The sequence below is a fragment of the Dermacentor silvarum genome, chromosome 1, assembly GCF_013339745.2.
Source record: "Dermacentor silvarum isolate Dsil-2018 chromosome 1, BIME_Dsil_1.4, whole genome shotgun sequence".
Classification (NCBI taxonomy): Eukaryota; Metazoa; Arthropoda; class Arachnida; order Ixodida; family Ixodidae; genus Dermacentor; species Dermacentor silvarum.
The window spans coordinates 205043938-205067068 of NC_051154.1; the positions used below are offsets into that span (position 1 = coordinate 205043938).

General features: G+C 48.0%; 2 pseudogenes; both read right to left on the reverse strand.

The window, feature by feature from the left end:
• LOC125941467 (uncharacterized) overlaps positions 1-3136 on the reverse strand; it is an 8934-nt pseudogene extending 5798 nt beyond the window's left edge.
• An 8409-nt stretch (positions 3137-11545) lies between these two features.
• On the reverse strand, positions 11546-16487 carry LOC125941486 (uncharacterized; annotated as a pseudogene).
• Positions 16488-23131: the final 6644 nt, after the last annotated feature.

Genomic DNA, 23131 nt, shown 5'->3' on the forward strand with positions numbered 1-23131 from the left:
GGACTCACAGATAGTGCAAGACTGAATCAGGTGTTCCACCTGTCTGTCCATTCCGGGCCACCAGTACTTCTCACGCAACCGTTGTTTGGTCCGTGAAATACCTGGGTGCGACTCATGAGCTGCTTCCAGTAGACGTCCAGTTAGCGCTGCGGGAACGACAAACTGCTCGCAACGAAGAAGAAGCCCCCCTGCCACAGACAACTCGTCTTGGATGCGATGAAACGAATGTGCATCAGAGGGCAGATCCTTACTTGGAGGCCAAGACGAGGTGGTCCACCGGATGACGTCCTGCAGCAGCCGATCCTGCGAAGTTTCCGCAACGAATTCTTCATGGGTTATGCACGACGAAACTACGCACACTACATCATCAGACTCTTCCGGCTCCATGTGTCCCGCGCGAGCAGATTGGGCCATTCTTGACAGCGCATCCGTCACAACGTTTTCAGTGCCCTTCTGAAATTCTATAGTGTAGTTGTAATCAAGTTGCCTAGCATGCATGCCATCTTGCAATTCTGAAGGGTCTGCGACCCACCCCCTTAGTGGTCAACAGCGTTACCAGGGCCTGGTAATCTGTGCGCAAAGTAAACGAACGGCCCCATAAGTACACACGCCAATGTTCGCAGGCCCCGACACACCAAAGCTTCAAGCTCACCAGTCGAGTACTTCTCCGCGTCTGTCAGTCTCCTGGAAGCGAAGGCAACAGAAACCAAATCGTGACCACGCCGGTGCTGCAATACTGCTCCGAGGCCAATTGGGGAAGCATCAGTTGTAACGATGGTCTGCAGGGCAGGGTCAAACAGCTGCAAGCGTGTGCCCGACAAGAAACGACGCACTTCGTCAAAACAAGTTTGGCACTTTGAATCCCACTTGAACTCAGAGTCATCCCGCAGCAACTCGCGGAGAGGGTCGACCATCTCGGCGTATCGTGGAATGAACTTAGCATAATAGCCAGTCATTCCAAGAAAGGAGCGTAACGTTGCCTTGTCTGTCGGCGCAGGCGCATTCTGGATGGCATCAATGTTGCTCTGCAGTGGCTGCAAGCCTTTATCACTCACGATATGACCAAAAAATGCAAGTTCGCTCACACCGAAAATACACTTGTGATTTATCTTCAGCCCGTTATCGCTGATGCACTGCAAAACTTGCCTGAGTCTTGCGTTATGTTCGTCAAGCGAACTGCTAAATACAATAATGTCATCATTGTAGCAGAAGGTGTTTCTGCACGATTGCAAAATTATAGTCATCATTTTTTGGAAAGCTGAAGGTGCTGAATCAAGTCCGAAACACACACGCTAAAATCGGTACAGTCCTTGGTCCGTAATCAGCGCTGTTAAATCTCTGCTTTCTGCGCTCAACGGAACTTGGTGGTACGCTGCAGCTAAATCCAATCTCGAAAAGTACTTTGCGCCATGCAGCTTATTGAGGAGCTCTTCTGTGTGCAGCAGCGGGAATTTATCGACAACAATCGCCTTGTTAGGCTCGCGTAGGTCAACGCATAAGCGTATGGACCCGTCATTTTTCCGCACAACGACAAGTGGCGAGACCCATTCAGAATTATCAATTTTTTCGATGACACCCACGCGTTCAAGACGCTTCAGTTCATCGGCCACTTGGTCCCTTACTGCCAACGGTAATCGTCGCAATTTTGCAGTAACCGGGGTTACGCCTTCATGAACTCGCACATTGTGAATGAAGTTCCTAGCTAGACCTAGCTTCCCATCGAACAAGTGTGCAAATTCGGTGTATAAATCATTTGGAATGCCCTGCGGCACCTGAGGAGATGTCATGCAGTTAACGAACCTGCCATCGATTTGCAGACGCAGGGCGACGATGGCGTCCAACCCCAGGATGTCCGTCTCTTGAGGTACGACATGGAAGAGCACGTCTGCCTGGCGGTCGCGGAACACAACGGGAGCGTCGAAATATCCCTGAATGGCGATGCGATTGCGTGAAAAATCGAAGAGGGTGGCGGAAACGATCGCAACGAAGTCGAAGCCTTCAGATTCTTGTATGTAGTTGCAGACAAAATTGAGACCGCAGAGCCAGTGTCCACTAGAAGTGAAATAGTGACAGCGTGCACTTGCACATCTACTTGAATTCCTGTTGTATGCCGTCGACCAAGGTGAAAAACTGTCATGACTTGAATATCCCCTTCTCTTCGTCAGTGACTTCTCGAATGGCTAGTGATTGCCTTGGCTCTTCTAGGCTTCTGCACTTACGTTCGAAATGACCTAACTTGCCACACTTGTTGCACGTTCTTGTTCTGGCTCTGCACGTTGAAGAACTTGCCATATGCCTCGGGGAGCCGAGGCATTTGGCAACAATTTAGACCGCCAACAAATTATTGAGGTGGTTGGTGGCTGGCCTAGTACCGCTCTAGAGACCGCAGAGCGCTCCCGTCGCATGGATGATGATGCCAGGCGGTCCACTACGTGAACATCCGTACGTGGGGTAAGTTGCAGGGAATATTGTTCCGTTGCTTCCATGATTCTGGCAATGCCGAGCGCACGTTGCAAGGTCAGAGCGGAACCTTCTAGCAGTAGTCGCTCCCGTAGCGGGCGGTGGCCGGTCTTTTCCACGAGCTGGTCCCGAATGAATTCTTCCAACTGCGTACCGAAGTCACATGTAACAGAAAGCACACGAAGACCTGTGACGAACGAATCCACCGATTCCCCCGGCAGTTGAGCACGCTGGCGGAACCGCTGCCGCTCAACAACGACAATAGTTGCGACGAAGTAATCTTCGAGCTTTGCCAAAGCGATGTTAAATTCATCCTGTTCGCTTGTCGTCTTCTCGGCCGTGCCCGTCTCTTGCTGCTTTCCTGTCGAAGCCGATGACTGTGCTTCCGGTAATGCGTAGAAAATGCGCTGACCTTCCACGCCCAAACAGTGCAGCAAAAGCGCTTTGCGGCGAGCAGCAGGGGGGGCGTTGTTCCCCGAGGCCAGCCGATAATTTTCAAACAGCTTGCGCCATTACATCCATGGAATGGCTGGCTTTCCCGGCGCTGGCAGGAATTATGGTGGCTGAAGGAGGCTCATCTTGCAACTTATTCGTGTCCACTCCTCTTTACCCTCGTCGCCATCTGTTGTATCTCCGACTGGCCCTGCGGAGCGGCAGCCAGCGCAAGCAAGCACGACGACAGTAGCCAAACGAAGATCCCTTTAATCGATTAGTGGCGGGAATATATACAAACTAGGGGCCACCCGTAGCGCCCTCCAGTACAACATAATAACACTATGACAATTGGGTCCCAGGCATTTAAAGGTATATGATAGGGAGGTTTTCATTCTATGAATAGCGTAGTTAGAAGGAGGGTAAGAATAATGTTGGTGGAAAGTAACTGGAGAAGTTTAACTGACATCGACAGTCATTTCCAAGGATTGCACTGGTCTTGACTTCCACGCACAAAGCAAAGCCAATCAATGACATCAGCTTCAGTGACAAACATGCCGAGAGAAGAAATTTTCTTTCCAGCAGTCAGCACAACACAGATTTCCTGGCTCGTTGAAAATGAATGCTCAGTTCCATTCCTCGTTAGGCTCCAATCTTCCCGTAGCCGCCTCCCCCAACTTTATGTTTTCAGCCTTGCTAAAAAAATTTCTGCTTCCAGCCCTGCAGTGTAGCACATATAACAATTTTTTTGCTACTATCAGCTTCTTAGGCATACTAGTGTTGTATTGAAGTCATGAAAAAATACATCACAGCAATATATATTTTTTAATGTTCGTTGCATGATAAAATCCTGGCCATTTGCATGGTGTCTTTCTCGAGCAATGAGCATAAAATGAACTTGAGCTAAAAAGTTATCAGTGCTGATAGCAGGCAGAGATTTATCATCAGTCAGTTCTACGTCTGCTGCCAAAGGCCTCGCCCAACTCTGTCCATCCCCAGCGTTCCTATGGAGCTATGAGTGCCTACATTACTCCTGTGGAATAAGGATTATAAACAGGGATATCCCTGTTTATAATCCTTATTCCTCGTGTGCTACTCCATTAGTCAGCCTTTATTTTTGATTTTGGATTTACATTACTCCTGTGAATTTCTTAATCTCATGATTCCATTTGAGTCACTGGAACCCCCACTGTGCTTCACTTCCCTCGGTATCCATTCTGTTACCCCCTTAAAGGCCACTGGTTGTCAGTCTGGTGCATTAAATGGTCTGCCCACCTGCATTTGTTTCGCTTGATGTCAACTAGAATGTCATCACCTTCCATCTGTTCTCTAAACCAACCAGGTCTCAATGCCCTATGATTTTTTCATTCAATTACTCGTTGCACATGCCGCAGTTTTGATTCAACTTTCTTCATTACCTTCAAATTTCAAAACCATAGGTGAGTACTGGCAGAATACATGAATTATGTACCTTTCTTTTTAGAAATTAGTAAGCTGCTCTTCCATCACTTTGGCAGTGCCTGCCCCAAGTGCACCCCAAACCTATACTTATTCTCCCACTCGCTTCTTATTTTTTGCAAAATGGTTCTGCAGTCACTAGATGGCCAAGGTAAATGTACTCTCTTACTACATCGCATATCTCTTGGCCTATCATGAAATGCTCTTACTTCCCAAGGCTATGAACATTATTTCAGTGCATATTATGCTAGACCAAGAAGCCTTCAATGAAAAACTACAGACGATGCAGCATATTATAATTTGGTAAAGTATGCATATCATGAAAAGCACCTTCTAAAATTCCTAATCTATTATCCTGGAAGTGAAACAGGTCTAATGAAATTTGTAGCAGATTCCACACAGTCAATGATATAAAGTAGTTCGAATGAGGCATAGCATTAAACAGGGTAGGGACCAGCAGTATTGCCAAGAAACGTAAATATGTCTGAAAGCCTTGCTTCACACACTGAAATTTCTGCACAACCTGTAATCCAATGTTGTAGACCGCCTTTTGGACAGATAGGATTACCATGCCTGAAAGGCATAAAATTTGCACAGGACTGAAAGACATAGTTCGTTGGCACTGCGTCACACAACATGCTGGCCTGTGAACTGCATAATTCTCACTGGGAGGGAAGCCTTTTTAATGACTAGTCCACATATAACAATATTCAGCCATAATGATGGAATTGTAGCGCCCACATCTGCTACGATGCCAGGGGGGTTCTCACAAGAACAACGAAGGAAATAAAGCCAGTAGTGGGGCAGAAGCTCCAGTGGTCAGTTCAGCAGCTCACGTGTCGATCGTTTTTTCTTTCGCTATCCACAGTGGTGACCCAGACGCGAACGTGACCGAACCTAGCAACAACGGTCACCCAGCTCGAAGCGCGCATTGATCACCTCGCGGATGCCATTGCTTCACTTCACGAGCCTAGAGGACGCCAGCGCTCTTCAAGTTCGTTGGAACCGAGTGTTCCTTGCCGTGGAGAGAAGCACGCGGACTTGAAGAGCACTGGCGTCGTCTGGGCTCGTGAAATGAAGCAATGGCAGCCGTGAGGTCGTCAATGAGTGCTTCGAGCGGGGCGACTGCCGAGGGCTCAGGCGTAGTCGAATTTTCCAGTTTTGTCAATATTGTTCGAAGTGGACAGCACAGCAATAGACAAAGCAAATTAACCATCACCATCAGCCGGTTTTATACCCGATTACAAATATGTGGAGTGCTTGAAATTCAATTTTTACTAGTTGCACTGAACCCTGCTTATTTTGACTGCCACATACACCAGAGTAGATGACCTTTTTTATCAAAAGGCTCAGGTTTGATTTATATTGCCACCTGGTGTTTTGAGCCCGCAAACAATCATCATTGGGTGCCCAGCAAGAACGGAGAAGACGACGAAGTCGAAGATCCCGCGCCAGCTGGAGAACCGTTCCTGACTAACTTAGTATAGACTACTTAATTCTTTTATTATTGCTTTCATTCTCATTTTCAATTAGTCAATTATTTTTATTCTTATACTTATGTATTTATAAATAAATTTATTTCAAATTTCTATCATAATACCACCCGGTTCGTGGCCTATCCCCCTCAGTGGGTTGTGCCAAGTGTTGAGGCATCATCATCATCATCTTCGTGTCTGGCATTCTTCGTGTCTGGCTGCTCATTCTGTTGCTTGCGCTTGCCTAAGCGCGTGACAAACTGGTGGAGGTGCTGGGTAATCTAATCTATGCACCAAACCCCTCCGAGCAGCAGGAGCTCCAGTCCCGTACCGGTGGTTACGCCTGTACACCGCGCCAGCAGAAGGATCCGTGGACAAGCCCCTGAGTTTGGACTCCTTCCAGAGACAATGGCAGCTCCGACCATCCCAACCGGTATGGAAGGCAGTACGCCGATTCATTGTACGCTAATCCATCCGCGAACGCCGCATCCCTTCCACGGTGCCATGCATGAAGATGTTGAAGATTGGCTGGTGCACTATGAACGTGTTGCCTCGTTCAACAAGTGGCACGACGCAGACAAACTAAAAAACGTATATTTCAGCCTCAACGATGGCGCACGTGTTTGGTATGAGAACCGTGCAGATACCCTAACTTCATGGGAAGAATTCAAACGCCGTCTTTTTGAGACGTATGCGAGCCCTGATCGCCGAGAACGAGCTGAGCGTGATCTCCAGTCCCGTATACAAATGCCGAACGAAGGTGTCGCAATGTATTTCGAGGACATGACGCGTCTCTTTCAACGAGCCGACTCCAGCATGTCGGAAGAAAAGAAGGTGCGGTACCTGATGCGCGGAGTGAAAGAGCAGCTGTTCGGCGGTCTCGTGCGCAGTCCTCCCAAGACTGTGTCAGAATTTCTTTGCGAGGCGGTCACCATGGAACAGACTCTTCGGCAGCGGGCACCATCATACGAACGCCAAGTGAACGCTGCCTCACCTACGGACTTCTTCGGAGCTCTCGGGGGCCACGTCGATTTCTTTCGAGAGCTCATCCGTTCCGTAATTCGCGAAGAACTCCATAAGCTGTCGATACCTTCACAGCCGACGCTCAGCTCTTTGTCCAGCGTTGTCCGTGACGAACTCCAGCATGAGCTAAGAGAACCACCCTTCAACACAGAAGCTCAACCGCTAAGACCTGACAGCCCCCGTATGTCGTATTCGCAAGCTTTGCGGCAACCCGCCCCACCTTCCTCCCCGTTTCGCACCGCGGTCCCGGCCATACTACAGCCCGACCAAGTGGCATCGTATTACCACGACAACCGACAGGCCCCAAGAAAATCAGACGTGTGGTGGGCACCTGATCGTTGTCCCCTTTGCTTTCACTGTGGCGAAGCTGGGCATGTCAACCGACAGTGCTCATATCGAGAGCTCGGACTACGCGGATTCCCAGCAAACTCGCCGCGACCTAGGTTCGGCCAGCGTCCTCCTGCAATTGAAGAATACGTTGCCCAGCAGCACGGATCCTCATCAGCTCGACACCAGTCACGATCCCCTTCGCCGCGGGGATTTTTTCCGACTCGCCGTACGTATTCGAGCGTGGTGCAGGGTCGGTCGCCCAGCCCACGCCGGGAAAACTAACCACAGCGGCCTTTGGGACGAGGCCGCTCAGTCTGGACGTGCTCAAGGACCCCTGCTGACGCGTACGCGGACCGACGATACATCGACCACGACAGTACCTGCTGATTACGGAAGAAAAATTTCTTTGGACATTCCTGTATTGCTCGACGGTCGTGAATTGACTGCTTTAGTGGACACTGGAGCGGATTATTCAATAATCAGCGAAAAACTGGCCACCCTACTAAAGAAAGTGACGACGCCTTGGAATCGAACGCCAGTTCGTACAGCTGGCGGGCACATCGTCACACCACTCGGCATGTGCACGGCACGAATAGAGATTCGCGGGTCCACGTTTGTTGCCAGCTTGAGCATTCTCCCTCAGTGTTCTCGAGACCTAATCATCGGCGTGGACTTTCTTAGGGAGCATGGAGCTATCATCGACATTCGAAAACGCCTCGTCACTTTTTCGACAAAGAGCGCCGCAGCGACGACCAACACCTTCCACCCTCGAGCACCTCTTCGTGTCATCGACGACGCTGTCACGTTACCACCGCGTGCAAATGTCGTGGTTCAAGTGGCATGTGACAGACTCTTACACGGTGAAGCGGTCGCAGAAAGCAATCACTCTCTCCTGCTATCTCCAGGTGTTTGCGTAGCAAGAAGCCTTATTGATCTCCGTGATGGCCACTGTGACGTTCTTGTCACGAACTTCAGCTACGAACACCGCCACCTTTTCCCCGGTACTGTCATCGCCTACGCCGACCCAATCGCCGATGTCACTCAATGTTTTGTTTCCGAGGCAATGGGCACTGCTGAAGCACCTCTACGCAACGTCGACATTAGCCCAATGCTTCCTGAAGACAACAAACAACCCCTGCGCGAGCTGTTGCTCGAGTTTCACTCTAGCTTTGCACGGTCGTCGAAGATACGTCAAACAGCGATTACGAAACACCATATCATCACCTATGACGACGCGCACCCCATCCGGCAACAGCCTTATCGTGTTTCCCCGACCGAACGACATGCCATTCAAACGCAGGTGAAGGAAATGCTTCAAGACGGCGTAATACAGCCTTCATGCAGCCCCTGGTCATCGCCAGTCGTGCTCGTTAAAAAGAAAGATGGCACGCTTCGGTTTTGTGTTGACTACCAGAAGCTAAACAACGTCACAAAGAATGACGTGTACCCGTTGCCTCGTGTCGACGATTCTCTGGACTGGCTGAGGCGCGCGAAGTATTTCTCCTCTATCGATCTGAAAAGTGGCTACTGGCAAATTGAAGTAGATGAGCGGGACCGCGAGAAAACTGCCTTTGTGACTCCGGACGGCCTTTACGAATTTAGAGTACTCTTTTTCGGCCTCTGTTCCGCTCCAGCCACATTCCAGCGAATGATGGATACCGTTCTCGCTGACCTCAAATGGAAAAGCTGCCTCGTCTATCTCGATGATGTCGTTGTCTTTTCGGAAACTTTTGACGAGCACCTTCGACGCCTTCGGAATGTACTCGAAGCCATTCGATCGGCTGACCTTACCCTCAAGCCAGAGAAATGCCATTTTGGTTACGAGGAACTGAAGTCTCTCGGTCACGTCGTGAGCGTGGCAGGTGTTCGGCCCGATCCCGAGAAGACTGCTGCCGTAGCTGCTTTTCCAGCTCCAACAGACAAGAAAAGTGTCAGACGATTTTTGGGCTTGTGCGCACATTGTCGACGCTTCATTGAAAATTTTTCGAAGATTGCAGAGCCGCTATTTCGCCTTACGCGTGACGACGCGCCATTCCTATGGACTGATGAACAACAGACCGCCTTTGCCGAGCTACAACGTCGATTGTCTTCTCCTCCCGTGCTCGTTCATTTCGATGAGGACGCTTCATGCCACAGAAGTACACACTGACGCCAGCAATATCGGTCTCGGAGCTATCCTGGTGCAAAGGCAAGACGGGACTGAACGAGTTATAGCCTACGCGAGCCGCACTCTGTCACGCGCTGAGTACAATTATTCCACCACAGAGAAGGAGTGCCTCGCGGTCATTTGGGCTACTACAAAGTTTAGGCCGTATCTCTACGGGCGGCCATTTAAAGTTGTGACCGATCATCACGCTTTGTGCTGGTTGGCCAACCTCCGACACCCTTCTGGACGAATAACACGTTGGAGTCTGCGACTCCAGGAATTTAACATCACCATCGTATACAAGTCAGGCAGAAAACATGAAGATGCTGACACGCTATCACGAGCACCTGTTGGATCCCAGAATCCTGACGAGGAAGATGAGGGCTCCCTTCCTGGGAGCCCTCAGCGGGCCGGATCTGCTCGCTAAACAGCGATCGGACACTGAGTTAAGGCCCATCATCGATCGCTTAGAAGGCGGCATCGCGTCCATCCCTCGCTCTATTTCGCGACGGTTGTCGTCATTTTGCCTACGAGAGGGCATCTTATACAAAAGAAACACACGTGCTGGCGACAAACCACATCTTCTAGTAGTGCCTCAAGCCCTTCGCGACGACATTCTATTAGCCTGCCACGACGAGCCGACATCTGGTCACTTGGGCTACTCAAGGACTCTGGACAGGGTACGACAACTGTACTACTGGCCTAGACTGACTGCTTGCGTCAAACGCTACGTCAAAGGATGTCGTGAATGCCAGCGCCGCAAGTCACCCCCCTTCAAGCCTGCAGGCCTTCTACAACCTATCGACCCTCCGCGTACGCCGTTTGATCAAGTTGGAATGGACCTTCTTGGACCATTTCCCTTGTCTTTCTCCGGCAATAAGTGGATCATTGTCGCAACCGATTACTTGACGCGTTACGCTGAGACGAAGGCACTACCACGCGGGACAGCATCTGAGGTTGCCCAGTTTTTTATGCATCACATTGTGGTTCGGCATGGCGCACCGTCATTCATCATCACTGAGCGAGGGACGGCATTTACGGCGAAGCTCCTGGACGACATCTTCAAGTTGAGTTACACGAGTCATCGAAAGGCCACTGCATACCACCCTCAGACTAACGGCTTGACCGAAAGACTGAACAAAACACTGGCAGACATGATATCTATGTACGTGGATGTGCAGCACAAAACATGGGACGAAATCCTGTCGTACGTAACCTTTGCGTACAACACTGCCACGCAGGAAACTACACGATTCACGCCGTTTCGCCTCGTTTATGGTCAAGATGTTCAAACTATGCTCGACGCCATGATTCGATATGACGACATTGATCAGCTCAATCAGTTAGCTCCTGACGTCGAGGAGTACATTCAGCGCGCCGAGGAAGCACGTCAACTGGCCCGTCTGCACATAAGACAGCAGCAGTGTGGAGATGCAATAAGGTACAATCTCCACCATCGACAAATGAGCCCGGTGACCAAGTTTGGGTTTGGACCCCCATTAGACGGCGAGGCCTCAGCGAGAAACTCCTGAGCAAGTACTTCGGACCGTACACAGTGCTAAGGCGTGTCAGCGACGTGAACTATGAAGTGATTCCTGACGGAGACCTGCATCGTCCAAGCGCCGATTACCACGTGCAGAGATTGTACATGTCATCCGCCTCAAGCCGTATTTTACACGGTGATGTTCACATAGTGTACTGGTGAATAAACTTTTCTTTTTGCTGTAGTCGCGTCGTCTTCTGAAGAACTGCGAAGCGATTTTCTTTTCCCCGACCACAGAACGCATTTTTTGCCTCGTGTGCTTGACCGTATGTGGGCTAGCGCGTTTACATTTTTTTTTGTGTGTGTGTCTTACCTAATTTGTGTACTTTCCGTGTACGTCTTGTGTTTGAGCATCGAGTCGATGCTTCTTTGGGAGGGGGAATAATGCCACCTGGTGTTTTGAGCCCGCAAACAATCATCATTGGGTGCCCAGCAAGAATGGAGAAGACGACGAAGTCGAAGATCCCGCGCCAGCTGGAGAACCGTTCCTTCGTGTCTGGCATTCTTCGTGTCTGGCTGCTCATTCTGTTGCTTGCGCTTGCCTTAGCGCGTGACAATGTGTATCAGTTTGTACCACTCATGGAAGTGTTTCGCAGTGTTGAATGATAATGCCTTGATGTGCTTTTCTAGACTAAGGTTGTGCGGTGTCTTGAAGATAGTTGCTTTATTACTGGAACATTATTTTCTCCAAATGTCCAAGAAAGCAAATGTCCAAGAAAGTAAGAACCTCTGAAGAAATTCAAGGGTCGCCCCTACACGTGCGGTATATTTGATGTTCAAGCAGTAGTGGACATCAATCAGGTACTCAATAGCCAGCTTCAAGCCTATGTCTGGTGTTATAAGCTCCCTATCCACAAACAGATGGCATGTGCATTGAGAGATGGACTCACCTGAAAAAAAAAAAATTTTTACAGTGAGAAACACACAATTTTATGCTTATACACGCTCAGCAGTATTATTCTTTAATCTGGCTGTATAACATTACAGGCAGATCAAAAAATAGTTAATCTGGAAGTGGGGGTGTGCAAATAAAAAAATTATACAAATGTTTAGTTAAGAGATCTCGGAGCATTGAAACTCCTCTCGAAGTTCCCACTTATCTGCCCTCATCAACACTGGCGCTCAGACACCAGCCAAGAACGCTAACCTTCACAGTCAGTTGAGGAAAGCACTCATGCCTGTTGCACAGCGCACCACACGAGTCTTGAAAGTACGCCTATTGTAGGAATGTGCACCGCACCTCTCAGTAACAGCGGTCATGTTACTACTGTTTCATTTTTCGCTCTAAAGCGTGCCCCTGTGAAGTGATCCTTGGCCAGGACTTCTTGTCTGCCCACTCAGCAGTTATCGACTGCGCGAACGGCGCACTTAACTGGAGCTCCCGTCTGAACTTGACATTGTTCGTGATACCCTAAAACACCTGGCTGCATTAATTTGATTCTCACCTCCCCAAGCTGAAACCTATGCCTCTTCAATGCCCTCTATTTGTGTAACAATATTCTATTAGCTTTAAGACATTCACGTTTTCTTTTATAAACTTTTATGGCAACTTAGTGCTTGAGCAATGAACCGGCGACATTAAGGCCAAGAAACTAAATGAGAAACCACATTATATTTCAGCTATAAAGGTTCTATTGTGTGAGGCAAATCCTCGAACTACACATTTCTGTCACCGACTCCTTGATTTGACATAAGTGGTTTCATGATGATTACCCCTGGGCTTCCACTGAAAAAAAAGTTTAGAGGAATCTTTGGAACACCAAAACTTTGAATATTAGAGAACTTTAGGCCACACATACACCATTTTTTATTTTTGCACTAGTTGGAGCTTTAGGTTATAATTTTGGGGACGTGCTTTGCTTGGTTAAATGTATCTTCCTGATGTCCAGTGCACTTACTTAGCTTGCTCACTGACAATGCAAAGTTAAAATAAGGAGGGCATATGGGTGTTCTCGTGTTTGTCCTGAACCCCGTTACGTGATAAAGAATGTACGTTATTTTGGAAAAGTCATTGCAAAATGTTCTTGTGTACTGAAATTCACAATGCATATATGCTTGTAATAAAAGACTGGCCAAGCCATGCTGCTATTTTCATTATTCAGGTCACTTTGTAGTAATCGTACTCAACTGCAATGGCGTTAAATTAAAGTTAACTGCTGCATTAAACAACCCCAAAATTGAGAGATGTAGTGCTACGTTACAGACCGTTTAAATGATAGGAACGAAGTGCACCATGCCGCTTGTTTTTTTTTTTGTGACCACGAAAGTCATCACTCAAGTCTAAGTTTTGTCAAGAGTACCTAGTTGTGAGACCCCTGTGCCCTCCACCTTGCTACAGCATTGACGAACGAACCGAAAGGCTCTTGGTAAGTAACTGTAAGTTACAGCAACTCTGGATAATGGAGATCCTCATCCCAACAAGGGTCGGCGCACTCAGTGCCAGCAACTGCTGCAACAATGTCTGCATCACATCGATCTACTACTGGCACCACACTATCATAATTAGTCACAAACATGTACGCTCTCACCTTTGATGGAATGACACCTAAGAAAAGCGATAGCGCATGATTTGTTTCAACATATTCAGCTGAAATATACACGAGTGTAGCAACAGGTGCTTCAACATTACTAACTGCATGGAGCCTGCTCTGTAGAAATTATTCATTTAGGAACATGGCATAGACCAAAGACCGTGACAGGCAAGCCACAAATATGCATCGTCATTTGTGCTGATTGATCTTAAGTTGCAATAAGCTAGTCTAGCTTTCTGTTGAAGAGGTTCATCATAGTCTCAGGTCTAACTTTTTTCCAGGTGCCATTTTTATATGCTTTGTTGCAATTACGTTTATTTTTAGTTCGTTATCGACGATTGGGCTGGTGAGCAGCTTCCAAACAAGTAAATACCTGTAATTGGGCCATCAAGCAGCCACAGCTGCGGCGATGATATTGTTTGTAGCATTTGATGACATTCACCATGCAGCCATTAAGAAATTGCTCACGGCATTTGCAGTTATTTGCTTTTCTTCATGATGAACAGTGCATTTGGGCTTTTGGGTGCAGGACATATTAATAAAAGGCTGAGAAAGCTCACCGAATGCAACTATGACTTGGCAAACGGGCAGGGTGTCTCAAGAAAATCGCTTGTCATCTCTGTTGAGTACAACCACGGCTTAAAGTAATCGCGTATAAAATGTTAGTCAATGAACCAGCTTTGTATATGTGAAATGTAGGTTAGTTCCTACTGGAGACACATTTGCTGTAGGTCTGTTGGTGTCTGGACCAGGAAACCTGGTCAGTGAGGCAGAATTGTACTTATTTTTACAATCTATAAATGCATGTTTGTTTATAACCCAAGAATTGAATACAAGAAAAGCAGCTTGCTTATTACGTCTCTATTTTGGCTCTGAGTCTGCGTGTGTGCTGGAAACACGAAACAATTTAGGAAGAAAGCAAACATAATATAGTATTTCTCCTGATCGCTTCAAAATAGAACAGCATGCTCATTACGCCTCCACTGCTATAGGAAATTGATCAGCTGCACAATTTCCTGCAAACTCAAGGTACAGCAACATACAACTGTAAAAAAAGCAAAGAGAATCAATTATCCACTTATGTAGTAGAAATCAAAGAATGACCACTAACCAATCACTCACTGTTAACATCACCCCAAGAATTGGCTAAACCTAAACACATGTGACTTTCATACAATACATGCATGGTAATAACGACTCTTACCTGATGCACTTGTGCGAGTTGGCTGAGATCATCTTTGAAGTAGGACACCACTAGGGGTATAAGAATGACCGATGCAGCATCCTTGTCATTGAGACTGGTCTCTGCTTGCATTATTTTCAAACTCCACTCCAGTACTGCGCCATTCCACGTGTTCGAGCATAAGAACAATGTAAGCAGCAGCGCTACATCTCTGGGTATGTTGCTCAGCCTTCCATCCAATCACACCCCTGTAAGCCTAAAAAAAGCGATGCGGTGCATAAAATTCAATTATGTAACCAGATATTTCTTTAAAATGGGAGAACGAGGTGTACTGGCAGAATGTTTTCTAATAATACAAAAGGAGAAGGGAAGGGGTGCGCTTTTGTGCCAACGCGATGAAAATTCAGACAGAAATACTATCGGTTGATGCGCCTGCTTTGACGCCAAGAAATGTAAGCGCAGAGCAGCTATCTCAATGACTGCATAGAACTGCCAGTTCTGCGAACCGACTAAACAAGGCACTCGAGAGGATTTTAAAGCCAGTTTTTCTGGATCATTATTAAGATTGTCATCCAGAACAAAATTGTCATCCATGTCTTTTTACACCCGTAAAAGGTCGAGTATTTTGTCTCTCTATAAGTGACGCCTGTGAAGCTTGCCAGTCAGAGTCACAAACGATGGAGATGCAGCTCACAACAAGCATGAAAAAATTTTACTAAAACTGGTAGAAATAATATGTCTGCTGAACATGTTCGTACTCATTAAGTGAAACCAATCTAACTTGTGCAATATTTAAACCAATGCCCTCTAGTTTACTGAATAAATTCGGACCTATTGCTTGTTGGTCTTTTTCTGGCCTGAAAAAAATTGAGAAAGAATGGCTTTTTTTTCCAGAATTCTCCATTTTTTGTGGGTTTTTTTTTTCTGAGACCTCATATCTCCATTCTCGGCTCACCCTCGAAAGCTTGCCCTCGCATTCAAGCACACGGCGCATAGGCCACTCATTCTCCGCGAACTTGGACTTTATTCGAAACGTCATGACGACAGCAAAAATTCGCCTGGAGTGCCCATAGAAATTCAAGAGAACGGTTGATTGGTTAAGTTGGTATTGATTCATAATTACTGCAGCGCAAACTGCGCAGACGAAGGGGAGACACGAAACGACACGACCATGCGCTGACTTCAACTGGTGTTTTTTTTTTATTGGAAACATGTGAAGAACAAGCTCCACGGTCTCTTCAGTGCTGTCCAAAAGCGCAAGCAATCACATTGCACTCGACAGCAATGTTGCATCAAGCACAGGCACAGGTACATAGGTACGTAGCTACGTAGTGTATCACATTCCCCTCACCTGCGGGTGTGTGTAGATAAGGCAAACGGGAACATGTGTGAAAGAAAGTCTCGGCCAGCATCTACACAAAGTTAAATCTGACAACCACGCGCATCTGACCGCTGATTGTAGGAGCTGCTGTTGCCAAGCGCAGTTCGATCGAACACAAGTAATGTTTGACAGATGTGACAGCAATACTAATAATGTATATATATATATATATATATATATATTCCTTTCTTTTCGTTGATTACATAGCGAGGGTCTCAAATCTGAGAGAATTGATGGCTTGAGGTAGCATGTGTGGGCTTATTGACCAGTTACCTTCACCCAAAACTTCACGTGCACGTGACGCCCGTGGCAGAGAGGATGTTCCACATCAGCCGCTAATGCTTGTGAGTGGTGGCGCTGGTTAACACTCCCAGGGTTCGTTCTAGTAGATAAACATAAATACACCAGATAGTAGATGGGAAAACGGCGCCATGGAAGCTCAACTGGTAAGATCACCGCGCGCGTAATGCGAAGACGTGGGTTTGTGCCCCACCTTCGGCCAGTTGTTGTTTCATCTATTTTCATTTTCATTAATATATTATTTATTATTGCGACAGCAAATATAGACACTCCAAGAGGATTTCTGCCGTTGGTCTCGCTGTGAGGTTCCGTATAAAGCCCAAGGACGTTAAAAACGTCGCCGTGCGCTGTATGCTTTATGTGCACGTGAAAGCACGCGAGGGACGCGCGCTTTCACGGGGAGTGAACGCACCGCGGAGCGCAAATGCGGCGTCTTCCGTTGCGGGCACGGTGTAACAATAAGCAAGAGAGGTGCTGACACTCTCCCCACAACGCGCGTGAAAGCGCCGCCCGCTCGCGTCCAGATTATGTTCGGCTCGGTTACAGCTCGGCCGGCGCCGCCGTAGGGGGAGCTGCGGAATGCGGTCCCAGTCTCGGCGGCAAGGTGCTTGCTGCGGCTGCTTGCTGCTTGCATGTGCGGCCGCGCAGTTTTGAAGGCACACTTTTCGTTCGCGTGCGTTTCATGAGCTTGCGCTTGTGTATTGTCGCCGCGGGCCCTTGACAAAAGTGGCAGCGGCCTTCTGAGGGGCGTTTGAAATGGCTAGAAAGTGCTTCGTTCCGAACTGCAATTCTGGATACCGGACTTGCGCGGAGCGTGTGCCTTTATTCAAAGCGCCGTCGGAAAGCGGTCGTCTAGAGCAGTGGCGCCGTGCAAATCTGAGGGCAGACCGAACTCTAATGCCTACCGACCATGTCTGCGCCAACCATTTTTCAGAGGATACGATATCGGCGGCATATTACGCGGAGCTCGATAAAAGGGTTTCCTACTTATTTCCGAACTGTCCAAAGAACCTCACACGGTCAAATAAACCTCGAAAGCCGCTGCGGAAGAGATAACCGCCTGTGTGCCACAGTAGTTTGTGCAAATTTTGCTGCATGTGCAAGATATATGCTGGGTGGCTTAACTATCATGAACCAACATTTAAAAATATGCTAATGTCACGTAGCTGAACAAAACCAAGGTAATGGTGTCTGCCGTCGCTTGGAGATACTCATATTATATTTTTTGCATTCCGCCTAATTACATAATTATTTTCATAATTGATTAGTCATCTTTTCTAATGCTATAATTGGATAAAAAGTGTGAACGAGGGCAATTGTACAGCAACACGCAAAACTCCCGATACAGCTTTCTGTTGCTCAATACGTGATGCATCAAAGTGTTTTCCGAACGTGAAAGAAACCCGCGAATACACGCACTTTGCGTGTATTCGTGGGCTTCTTTCACGCTAGGAAAAACACTTCTATGTAGCGCGTATTGAGCAATAGAAAGCTCTATCGGGATTCTTTCATGTTGCTCTATAATTTTCTCATTGACACTTTTAATCTAACTATAATATTTGATAAGTGGATTAATTAATTAAGACTACTTATGTAATTAGGCGAAATGTAAAAAAATAATCTAAGTATCTCCAAGGGACGGCAACAACATTACTATGGTTCTGTGCAGGTGCGTGACATTTGCGTATTTTTAAATCTTTGTGCACCCTGTATTATACTGCTGTTTTCTGTGCAGATGTGTGCCTGATTTTCAAATGTGTTCCATCATGGCTACTGAATTTTTTTACAATTCGCGTGCGGTGTATATTACACGCTTGCATGTTCTCATTCAACATTTTTTTCCATTGTGGGAATGTATGAAAGCGTAAGCTTCTGGGATGGTTATCCCCTATGAAAATTATCGAGCTGCTTCATGAACATTTTTTTCGTATTGTGTCCTTGCAAAAAAAAAGGGCCTGTGGGATTACTGTGTGGCGGGTGTAAGTGTATTTGTGGACATGCTGTAGCATGCATTGTCAAACACACTTACATTGGCACATTCTCATATGCAATTTAATAAAAAAGTAAGTCACCTCTTTTTTTAGATCTTGCAAGAGCCACTCAGTCCTCAGTGGACGAAAGCCAAATGAATAATATACGAGGTCTATGTTAAGTGGAATTGGAATAAAAAAAAAGCATTTGCTCAAGTTTTCATCAGTAAAGTGTATTACTGATGCTCTAATCCAACATAGACACCTGCCTTCGTCCCGCCTCATAAATTCCCATTTGAAACAGTTTTTACATAGCTGATGTGCATTCTCATCTTAAGTTCTAGCCATGAACAGCCACTTTGCTCTAGTGCGTTGCATATCGTAAGCTTGCGCCGTGTCATTTCTTAATTTATACCGCGGCCACACTGAATTCGCGCAACGATGCTTGAACGGTTTTGAGAGTGCGAATGGAAGCAGCGATAAGCATGAAAAACAACAGTTTCCGGTGCAGTCACTATTTTCACCTGATCGAGGTGTAGCAAGCAGGCCAAGGTTTCTTTTTTTTAATGCTTAGATGAACGGCTAGACCGGACGAAACAAATTGTGCGCGGGAGCGGAACTTGAGTGGGCTTTGAGTGCTGCCCGATCAATCCGTGTTCACCTCATTCACGCCCTGCGTAAGATACCTTCATGTTAGCGAAGCAATAAGCCTGGTACACCTATCCCTGTAATCGGAAATAACGGATTTCCTGCACGCCTTGAGGTTTGCTCACTCCACTATGAACCAAAATTTAGGGGAGGCAAAGCAATCTCAAGCCGCCGGCGCCGCTAAGCTGAGACTGCTGACCGCGGCGCCATCTATCTGCTCGCAGCAGAGCTACTCGGTGCACCCGCGCGCGGCCGAACATAATCTGGACGCTCGCGCGCGCGCAGTGTCAACACCTAAATGTTCTTACACCGTGGTTCCGCGAAAGGCCGTAGGGGGATGGGAGGGACAGAGGGGGGTTGACGTTGTGCTACGGCAAGAAATGCGTATCTTGCGACTGGGCGCAAGGGGCACTGGAATATCGCACGCAAAAGGAGGAAAGCGGGAAGGCAGCGCGGGAGGGAGGGGCTGCGGCTTCTGCTCTGCGAGCAACAGCGTACTTGTACTACTTGTACTTTGCGTGGCTGCGGGCGGTCGTGCGCATCGTATCTTGAAAGCGATCTGCAACACGGCTCCTACCTTTGTATGCACTGTGCTTTCGCCGCTCAGTTTCCGTTGAAGCGATAGACCGCACGAACCTTCGCTCGCTGCTGCTGGCGCGCTTGCGCACGCCAGCGTTTTGACAGCGGTTGTGTGCGGTCATCGAGTGTGATATATACATGTTTGCTTGTGCGCGCTTACACCATGCTTGTTAATTCAGTTAGTAAGCGGATGTCTCCAAGTTTATACTGCCGATAAAACTACTTTCCTTACTCCGTATAGCTCTCTACTAATTCGATATCACCATTGATGCTTCGCCTTTCGGGTGAAACTGCAACTTTTTTAATTCAATTAATAAGTGCAAGTAACTTCCCCTATGCTGTCTTTGGTGGCTTCTTATGATATGACTGTATATATATATATATATATATATATATATATATATATATATATATATATATATATATTGTGAGACGTCGACCGATGCGATGCCTTTATTTCCGAGCAGCCGCCCGAAGCAGAGACGAAGCACCGCGCGAGACAAAAGATGATGATGAGTCGTATGTACGGATGACGACGACGATATGCACAAATAGCGCTCACACAAGATGATGAGTCGTTTGTACAGATGACGACGACGATATGCCCAAAATGCGCTCACGCTAACTTCCCCCCTTCAGGAAAGCGGTCAGCAAGACCGCAAGCTAGAAAGGGTAGGTACGGCGAATGTAGGGTTTCAGGCAAGATACGTGAACGATTTCCGTAGTGCGGCGGCGCCGGTCAGTAGCTGAGCTGACAGGAGTGACGCGGTAGTTAACGGCCGAATTTCTTTGCAAAACGGTGTAGGGGCCGAGATATCTGTGGAGAAACTTTTCACAGAGGCCCGGTGCGCGAACAGGTGTCAACAAAAGAACTTCGTCGCCTGGGCGGAACGAAGCAACGCGACGCGTCGCATCATAGCGAATTTTCCTTTTGTCCTGAATGGTAGCGGTGTTGGCGCGGGCAATTTCACGGCAGCGGGTGATGCGAGCAGCAAATTCTTCAGGAAGAGACGCGCATGGAGCAGCAGGTGCTGAAAGGAGTGTAGTGTCCAAGACGAAAGACGGCGCCCGACCGTACACAAGGAAGAAGGGGCTGTAATTGGTTGTACGTTGGACGGCAGTATTATACGCAAACGTCACGAAAGGTAGGATGGTGTGCCAATTGGTGTGATCGGGTCGAACATACATTGACATCATGTCGGACAAAGTTCGATGAAAACGCTCTGTAAGACCATTTGTTTGCGGATGGTACGCTGATGGGGTCTTATGGATGGTGTCAGAGGCCTGGAGGACTTCACGAAGGACGTGCGATAGGAACGTCTTGCCACGGTCACTCAGGAGGACACGAGGTGCGCCGTGGCACAAAACGATACCGTGCACGAAAAACTCGGCGAGTTCGGAGGCAGTACCAGAGCGAAGAGCCGCTGTCTCAGCGTACCGCGTTAGATGATCCATTGCGGTAACGATCCAGCGGTGACCAGCGGGCGTGAGTGGGAGGGGCCCGTACAAGTCTATTCTCACAAATTCGAAGGGGGTGGACGGGCATGGTAGAGGCTGCAGAGGACCGGCTGGAAGGGATGTCGAGCGCTTTCTGTTTTGGCATGACGCGCAGGAGCCAACGTATTTGGCGACTGAGGTGGAAAGGCCCGGCCAGAAACAACGCATTTTGATGCGGTCGTAGGTCTTATGAAAGCCCAAGTGGTCAGCCGTTGCGTCGTCGTGAAATGCTTCCAATACTTGGAGTCGAAGTGAGCGAGGTATTACTGGCACTCATCGGTTACCGGAAGGATGGTAGATTGATCGAAATAACGCTCCACCTTGAAGCTTAAAACGTGAAAGTTGTCGTCTTAAGCGACTGTTGGGGGGTCGTGCCAAGCTAGTAAGTCGGTCGATCAGCGTACGGCAGTATGGGTCAGTACGTTGGAGTGAGACGAGGTCAGTAGACGGAAGAAAGTGAACTGAGGCAACTGACTGCCCCGGGCTACGGGGCGTGTGCTGCGACGTGTGGCTAGATGGTGACGTGCAGACCGAAGGTGAAGCATGGGCGTTTAGGGACAGCGGGCAGCGCGACAAAGCGTCGGCGTCTTGATGTTGTTTGCCGGACCTATACGTGGCACTGAAGTCATATTCCTGCCAGCGTAATACCCAACGGCCGAGGCGTCCAGACAAGTTTTTCAGGGACGACAACCAACAAAGAGCATGATGGTCGGTCACAACTGTGAAATGGCGGCCGTAGAGATAGGGTCGAAATTTTTGTATTGACCACACGATGGCGAGGCATTCCTGTTCTGTATTCGTGTGGTTACGCTCAGCAGGAGAAAGAGTACGACTTGTATAAGCCACGACTTGCTCTTCAGACTTCTGATTCCGCTGCAGCAAGACAGCACCAATTCCATGCCCACTGGCATCAGTGTGTAGAATAGTAGGGGCGGTTGCATCGAAATGACGGAGCACTGGCCCTGACCTGAGAAGTCGTTTGAGGGTCTGGAAGGCGGCTTCACAGTCGTCCGACCACACAAAGGACGTGCTCGAAGTAAGAAGTTTATGTAGAGGAGCGGCGATGCTGGCGAAGTCACGAACAAAGCGGCGGAAGTAGGACGCCAGTCCTAGAAAGCTGCGGCGAAAGTGTGGTTGGTGGCGGAAATCGCAGCACTGCAGCGATTTTATCGGGATCAAGCTGGATGCCATGCTTACTGACGACGTGGCCCAATACTTTAATGCTTCGGCTTGCAAAGCGACACCTTTTAGTATTGAGTTGGAGACTAGCCTTTGCTAGACACGTGAGAACTTGGTCTAGACGTTGTAGGTGCTGGAAGAAACTCGACGAAAAGATGACAATGTCGTCCAAGTAACAAAGACAGGTCTTCCATTTTAAGCCACGGAGTAATGTATGTATCATACGTTCAAACGTAGCTGGTGCATTGCACAGTCCAAAAGACATCACGTTAAATTCGAAAAGTCCATCAGGTGTAGCAAACGCAGTCTTTTCTTTATCTGGCTCATGCATTGGAATCTGCCAATATCCGGAGCGCAAGTCGAGGCTTGAGAAGTACTCGGCACCTTGTAAGGTATCCAAATAATCGTCGATACGAGGCATTGAATAAACATCCTTACGGGTAATTTTGTTTAACGCCCTATAATCGATGCAAAAGCGCACAGAACCATCGTTTTTTTAACGAGCACAACAGGAGAAGACCAAGGGCTTGCTGAAGGCCTTATAATGTTGCGTGTCAGCATGTCGTTCACTTGTTCTTCTATAACTTTTCCCTCCGAAGGTGACACACGGTACGGGCGACGGCGAATGATGCGAGAGCCGTTTGTTTCAATGCGATGAGTAGTGACAGTTGTCTGACCCAGGCCTCGCGAAGAAACGTCAAAACAAGCTTCATGCTTCATTAAAATGGCGAGGAGTGCATTGTTCTGGGCCGCATTGAGATCTGCACTCAAGGTGGCCTTAATAGCACTAGTGTGGCCTGCTGCGGGCGTACAATGCGCGGAAGATGTGGCAGGCGAAACACTGACGACACATACCGGCGCAGCGTCGGCGAGCTTGGCGACAGTAGACCCTTTCGGCAGTAGAAGTGGCTCAGGAGTCGTATTAAAGGCTGTGAGGCTGGCATAGCCACTCGAGAACCGGACCAAGCAAGAAGCGATCGCGAGTCCTCAATAAAT